Source organism: Phoenix dactylifera, chromosome 1 (assembly GCF_009389715.1).
Source record: "Phoenix dactylifera cultivar Barhee BC4 chromosome 1, palm_55x_up_171113_PBpolish2nd_filt_p, whole genome shotgun sequence".
NCBI classification, from domain to species: Eukaryota; Viridiplantae; Streptophyta; class Magnoliopsida; order Arecales; family Arecaceae; genus Phoenix; species Phoenix dactylifera.
Genome location: NC_052392.1, coordinates 19,257,427 through 19,264,358, shown reverse-complemented (window position 1 = coordinate 19,264,358; position 6,932 = coordinate 19,257,427). Strand labels below are relative to the sequence as shown.

Sequence of the window (6,932 nt, the reverse complement as noted above, 5' to 3'; positions counted from 1 at the left end):
TCAGGGAATTGAGCTGCCGAAGGGCATTCATGTATAGGGTGAGACGGGCTAGAACAAAGAGCATAGACTTGTACTTGGGAAAAATTTGGAAGCTGTTCTCTAGACATTAGCTGGTCCAACTTGCGGGATAGTGCATCTACTTTGTCAGATAGACCTATGGACTGGCTAACTTCATATATGGTTCCTTTTCTTTGAGAACTCGGGGGTGCTTGACGAGCGGAGCAGGCATGGTGGAGGGAATTTTCATTAAGGTTCTCAAACAATTGCCATGCCTCATGTTCACTTTTAAGCATGAAAGTACCTCCACAAGAAGCATCAACCATCTGACGGTTTCGTTCAGACAACCCGTCATAGAAACATTGCACTAATTGCCATTTGGGTATTTGATGATGCGGGCATTTTCGGAGTAAATCTCTAAATTTTTTCCAAGTTTCATGAAATTCTTCCCCATCAGATTGGGAGAAGCTCGTGATAGCACGCCTAAATTGGTTTGTTCTTCCTATGGAAAAATATTTTTTTAGAAATTCATGTTGCATTTGAGCCCATGAAAGAATGGAATTGGCTTCTAATGAATGTAGCCACTGCTTAGCTCTATCCTTAAGGGAAAAAGGAAACAGCCTAAGTTTCAGAGCATCATCAGTGAAGTTCTGAATTTTAACAGTAGTGCAGATCTCAAGGAACTCATCTAAATATTTGTATGGGTCTTCATTGTTGAGTCCATAAAAAGAGGGAAGCATTTGGATGACACTAGATTTAAATCTCAAACTGTACAGCAGCAGTGGTATCAGGTAGTCGAATACAAGATGGAGAGGTATAAATGGAAGGAGTGAAGTACTCCTTTAACAGCTTGGGTTGTTCTTCAGCCATCCTGATAGATGAAGCAGATCCTAGGGTTTTATAAGTGCGGATTTTAGCTCGAAGGGTCCTAATCGAACGTTCTATTTCAGGGTCAAAAGGTACTAATTCGGGAGATTTGGAACGACACCCTAGCATACACTAAGACTCCTCTAATCAGTACAGTCAAGCATGCACTAAAAAGAAAAACACAATTCCTTAAGTTCACCCTAAAATCACTAGACAGCTCCTAACTGGTTTGAAGAGGGCACCTAAGCCTCCAATCCGGTCCAATGACTGAGCTGACCAGGTAAGCTCCCAGGTAAGTGGGGGGGTTACGATGCGTTGCAAAGGTCCCACTTAAAAACCACTTGCCTCGAACAGATGAACTGTCTCCCTTAAAGGGACAAAGCTTGCCTAGACATCAACTATGCCACAGAGCGAAATTGGTGCAACTTTCGGTGATCTTCGTCCTATTGAGCTCGAATGTCCCTAGAGGCCAACGTCTAATTGATTTTAATTAATGTGATAGCTATGTGAGAATTGATTCACCTAATTTGGGCAAGAATCTGGTGATGAAATCCAGTTCTTATCTTGTTGGGGTGATTGCCCTTACTATGTGCAGATTAATTGGTGTATGTGTATCAAGCATGCATTCACACTTTTTGCTGAATTTAAAATCAAACAATCACCACAAAAGGAAATTTAAATAAGAAAGGTTTAGATGTTACCAAAGGAAATTTCCCCAGCAATTTTTTTATTTTTAAAGCAAACCTCTACAGCATTCTTTTTCCAGTAGTTCCCTTTTGATCGTCCCAAATTTGCTCTTCGATTCCTGATCAAATAAAAATCAAGAAAAATCAAAAATTAGTAAGAGAGGAGAAGGAGATAAGAAAAGTAAAAATAGAAACTATTTTTTTTATTTTCGAAATTTTTTTTTGAAAAATTTTTTTAATAAAAAGAAAAACAACTATGCTACCAATCTCCGGCAACGGCGCCAAAAATTGATAGTCAACTTTAAAGACCACGCAATAGCACGTATCTGGTAGGATAGTGATTACGGGTATCGATCCATAGGGATTGGGGTATAGTTCTTTTTCTTTAAAAAAATATTTAAAAGGAAAAGTTTGTGAAGAAAATTAAACTAGAAATTTAATAAGAAATGCAATTAAAATGATATCAGTTTGGGAGAACCTAGGGCAAGGAATTCACCACTAACATCGGAACAAGGGTTATTTATATTTTATTTCGTTCTTGGATTAACATGCAAATTGGCTACAAGCCTAATAAGCATTTAAATAAAAATTCACAAAAGTAATTTAGGCATAATTCATCTTCAGTTGGCATGAAATGTCTACCCTAATCTAAGGTGGCAGCACATCGCATCTTTCTTAAGCATGGACTATCTTATTTTTACTTCAATGATCATGAAAGACAGTTGTATAAACTTCATATTTAAAATCACAGAAATTAAACATGAAATAAAAGAAGATATTCATTAAAAACAATAAGTTCATACAACTCCAAGCATATAAAATTAAATATAAAACCCATGTCCCTGTGTTAGGGCTGCATCCAGCCCTAGAGAGGAGATCAGCCTTTCATGGAGTGGTAGACGGCAGCAGCAGCACAGCAGCAGGCTTCCATCTTCATATAAAAATCTTTTCCTTCCATCCCACTCTCTCTATTCCCAAAATATCACAAAGTATTCTCTCCCTCTCTTTTCTCTTTTTTTTTCGTGGGAACTTGGCTTCTCCCCTGTTCTCCCCGGATCCTGGAACCGGACCCCCAAAGCTTGCCTTTCCTCCGTGTGAAGATTCCTCCTTTTATAGCTTCACCAACCCCTCTATTTCCCTCCCTGGATGAGATCTTCCGAATGGGAAGATAAGGGCGGAGAAGCGGCAGATGCGGGATAAAGTTGGAGCTGATCCGGGAGTTGGGAAAAAGATGAGCTCTTGATATGAATCCAGGGAATGAAACGTAGGAGCCGAGCTTCTTCAACGCGTGGAAGGATTCTTGGACGCAGCTGGGATGCGGTGTGGAAGATTTGAGCCGATCCGGACGTTGGAAGAGGCTGAGCTGGGAAGCTTGATCCGTTGATTGCTGGTCCCTTGAAGTTTGCCGAACGGCTGGATTGGTTTGTTGAAGTCAGCTTAATCCTCGGTTGCAGGGGATGGCGTGGACGACAGGTTGAGCTTACAGCCGAGATGGAGATGCGGGAGGTTTGAAATCGGTGGATATGGCTGAAAACAGAGGATCTTTTGGAACGAATTTGATAGACTGGTTCTCATGGAATGTTGAGATTATTGAAGTCGGGAAGTTGTTTGGATGGATTCGGAAGATTAAGCTGTTGAGAACGGAAGAAACGGCCGAAGCTTGGTGGTTCTGTTCTGCTGAAACAAGGGATGTAATCCGAAATGATGGAGTTGGGATAAAGATGCTTTCGTTGGGAAGAAGATGATGAGGCTGATTCGGAACAGGGTATTGGTTGGAATTGGTTTCGAAACAGGGGAATTTGGAAGAGGATTTGCTGGCTGGGATGTTGTGGATGAACTCTGTTCTGTTTCCGAGATAGGGGAGGATGTGTTTGGATTTGGTTGGATAAAGATAGAAATTTGTTTGGCAAGCATCGCGGGAGGAGCTGTTCCGTGATTCCGAAACAAGGGAAGAACACGTGAAGCTTGAATGCGAGTGGATGTGGGGATTGGAGCTTATCCAGGAACAAGAGGAAGGGTGGACGACTGGGACGTTGGGAGATTCGGGAAGATGAAGCTAAGGAGGGATTTGCGGATGGAGTTTCGGAGAAGGAATTTGAATGGGATGAAGCTGGGAGTTAATCCGGAAGGGGAGATGGGATAATGATGAAACAGGGGAAGCGGAACGGCTGGGAAGTTGAGTTCCTGGGATTCTTTTTGATATGGATGAAGGGAAGAAATGATTCGTGTGCTGGGAGTTTGGTTGGCGATGAAGACGGGATGCTACACGTAACAGGGGATGTTGATGGTTGTTGGGAACGGAACTGGGAGCTGGAAATCGGAGATTTGATGGATGGATGATATGGGAAGCAAGATGAATGGCTGAGATGGGATGAGGCTTTGGGATTCATGCAACTAGGTGATATGCTTTGAGATATGAGAAACAAATAATTGAAGGAATTTTATTAAAATAGGATCATGTGGGAAAAGAGTTGGAATGAGTGAGAAGAAATTTAGGTGACTGAATCAGAGGGTCTTCATTTGCAGGGTGCATGTGATTTGGGTTCAGAGATCATCCTAAATCAATTCGACTTGACCTGCATCCATTAGACTCAACCAGTAAATAATTAAATCAACTCGAATTACCTCTGATAATTATTAAAATGCAATGATGATGGTAACACATATTTTATGGTTAAATTTACGAAATATGCGAATTAAAATAATGATAAGTGCTATGTAAATTAGATAAATTTATTCATTATTTAGCACTTATCAGGTACCACTTGTGTCGGACTCACCCACTTACTATTAGAAATTGGATAAATGATTCCGGCATCTAATAACCACCACTTCTTTCTTGACTACCTCCTTCATGTTAGGATTGAGTCTTCTTTGCATTTCTCGGGTGGGCTTTGCATCATCTTCGAGATGAATTCGATGCATACAAACAGAGGGGTCAACCTCTTTCAAATCGGCTACAGACCATCCTATGGCATGTTTATTCTCTTCTAGCACCCTTAAAAGTTTACCCTCCTGTTCAGTAGATAAGTTGGCCGCGATGATTACAGGAAGGGTATCTTCTAGTCCTAGAAAGGCATACTTAAGAGTTGTCGGAAGTGGCTTCAACTCGAGTTTAGGTGGAGAATCAATGGAAGGACAAAGTGGTGCGCTAGCAATGGGGGGAAGAGGTTCAGGTCGGATCTTCCAAGGAAGGGAACTCATGGGAGATTGATTGTCGAGTAAGATGTTGACTTCTTCTATGGCCTTGTCTATGTCAAAGTTGTCAATGTCAAAATGGACCAAGCATGCCTCTAGGGGGTCATCTGCTAAGATATAGGGAAGGGCTTCCTCTACAAGATCATCCATTTCGTCAATTAGGCAACATTCATCTTTCCTCACATGTTGGTCAGCGGCATAAAACACATTCAATTTAATTTTCATGTTCCCAAATGATATATCCATTGCCCCAGTTCTACAGTTGATACATGCATTGGCTGTTGCTAAAAAGAGACGACCAAGGATCACAGGGATTTGTTTTTTTAGGTTGGGCACATGTTCCATATCAAGGACGATAAAATCTACTGGAAAATAGAATTTGTCTACCTTGACAAGAACATCTTCAATCATCCCCCGTGGTATCTTCACAGATCGATCAGCCAATTGTAAGGACACCGAGGTAGGTTTTAATTCACCTAACCCAAATTTTTCATAGACTGAATAGGGTAGAAGATTCACACTTGCCCCTAGATCTAAAAGTGCTCGGTCGATGGAGTTATTTCCTATGACACAAGAAATAGTGGGGAGCACCAGGGTCTTTGAATTTTGGAGGGGTGTTGTGTTGGAGAATGGAACTTACCTGCTCAGTTAGGAGGACCTTTTTAGGCACATGTGTCCTAGATTTCCGCTTTTGGGTGCAAAGGTCTTTGAGAAATTTGGCATAGGAGGGAACTTGTTTGATGGCATCAAGGAGTGGGAGGTTGATTTTAACTTGTTTGAAGACCTCCATCATCTCTTCTAATGAAGTTTCCTTCTTGCCAAAGGGAGAGGGTGCATTAAGTGCTTCAGGGAATGGAGCCTTTGGAATGTGGGTTGTGGCAGATGGTGGACTAGCTGAAGAAGGTTTTGGGTTTTCATGTGATACATTCTTCTCTTCTTCTTCACCTTCCTTCTTGTTACCCTCCCCAACCTTATTATCTATTATACGTCCACTCCTTAGGGTAGTCAAAGCATTGGCTTGCTCATGATTTAGTCGAGTTTCTTGTGCCACGTATTGTCCCCTAGGATTACTCATTGGTTGACTTGAAAGCTTACCTTCCTCTCGCTTGTTTAATGCATTAGCTAGTTGACCCATTTGGGATTCTAGCTTAGCAATTGATTCGTGTGAGAGTGCAATAGTTGTGTGTTTGCCTCCAAACCTTGAAGGGCAGTCAACACCTTCTCCTCAAAGGCTGTATTTCTTTGGGTTGGAGGAGGAGGATGCTGAAATTGAGTTGAGGGACGGTAGAGATGAAAATTCTGAGAATTTTGAAAATTTTGGGAGAAGCGTTGGGAGGTATTAGAAGCTTGCTGCCTCCAAGAAAAATTTGGATGATTCCGCCAACCCGGGTTATATGTATTGGAAAATGGGTCATTACCCGGTCTGGGCTGTGTTTGGGCAGCATTGATGTGTTCTTGCACGAGTTCGGAGAATTGGGGTGCTGAGGGGCACTCATGAATAGGATGCGATGGGCTAGAACAGATAGCACACACTTGTGCTTGGGAAGAGCTAACGACATGTCCTTCTATTATCAGTTGGTCAATCTTATGGGACAATGCATCTACCTTGCTAGACAGGTCCATAGAATGACTTATTTCACAAATGGCCCCTTTTCTTTGAAAATTCAGGGGTGCTTGACGAGAACATGAAGCATAGTGGAGGGAGTTTTCATTAAGATTTTCAAATAGTTGCCATGCTTCATGCTCATTTCGAAGCATGAAAGTCCCCCCACATGCAGCATCGATCATCTGACGGTTTTGTTCAGTCAAACCGTCATAAAAACATTGCACTACCTACCACTTAGGTATTTGATGATGAGGGCATTTATGGATTAGGTCCCGAAATCTCTCCCAAGTTTCATGAAATTCTTCTCCCTCGGTTTGGGAGAAGCTTGTAATGGCACGTCTAAACTGGTTCGTTCTTCCTATAGGAAAGTATTTTTTAAGGAATTCTTGTTGCATTAGATCCCAAGAACGAATCGAGTTAGCTTCTAAAGAATTCAGCCATTGTTTGGCTCTATCTTTAAGGGAGAAGGGAAATAATCTAAGTTTCAGAGCATCATCAGTGAAGTTTTGAATCTTAACAGTGGTGCAAATCTTAAGAAATTCATCTAAGTGTTTATATGGGTCTTCGTTGGTGAGCCC

At 41.6% G+C, this 6,932-nt stretch overlaps 1 non-coding gene across 1 annotated transcript; it reads left to right on the top strand.

The window, feature by feature from the left end:
- The first annotated feature begins 6,594 nt into the window (after nucleotides 1–6,594).
- LOC120104283 lies at nucleotides 6,595–6,700 on the top strand. The gene has a single exon (XR_005506746.1). It is a non-coding gene; the product is annotated as a small nucleolar RNA R71 (small nucleolar RNA).
- The last annotated feature ends 232 nt before the right edge of the window (nucleotides 6,701–6,932 follow it).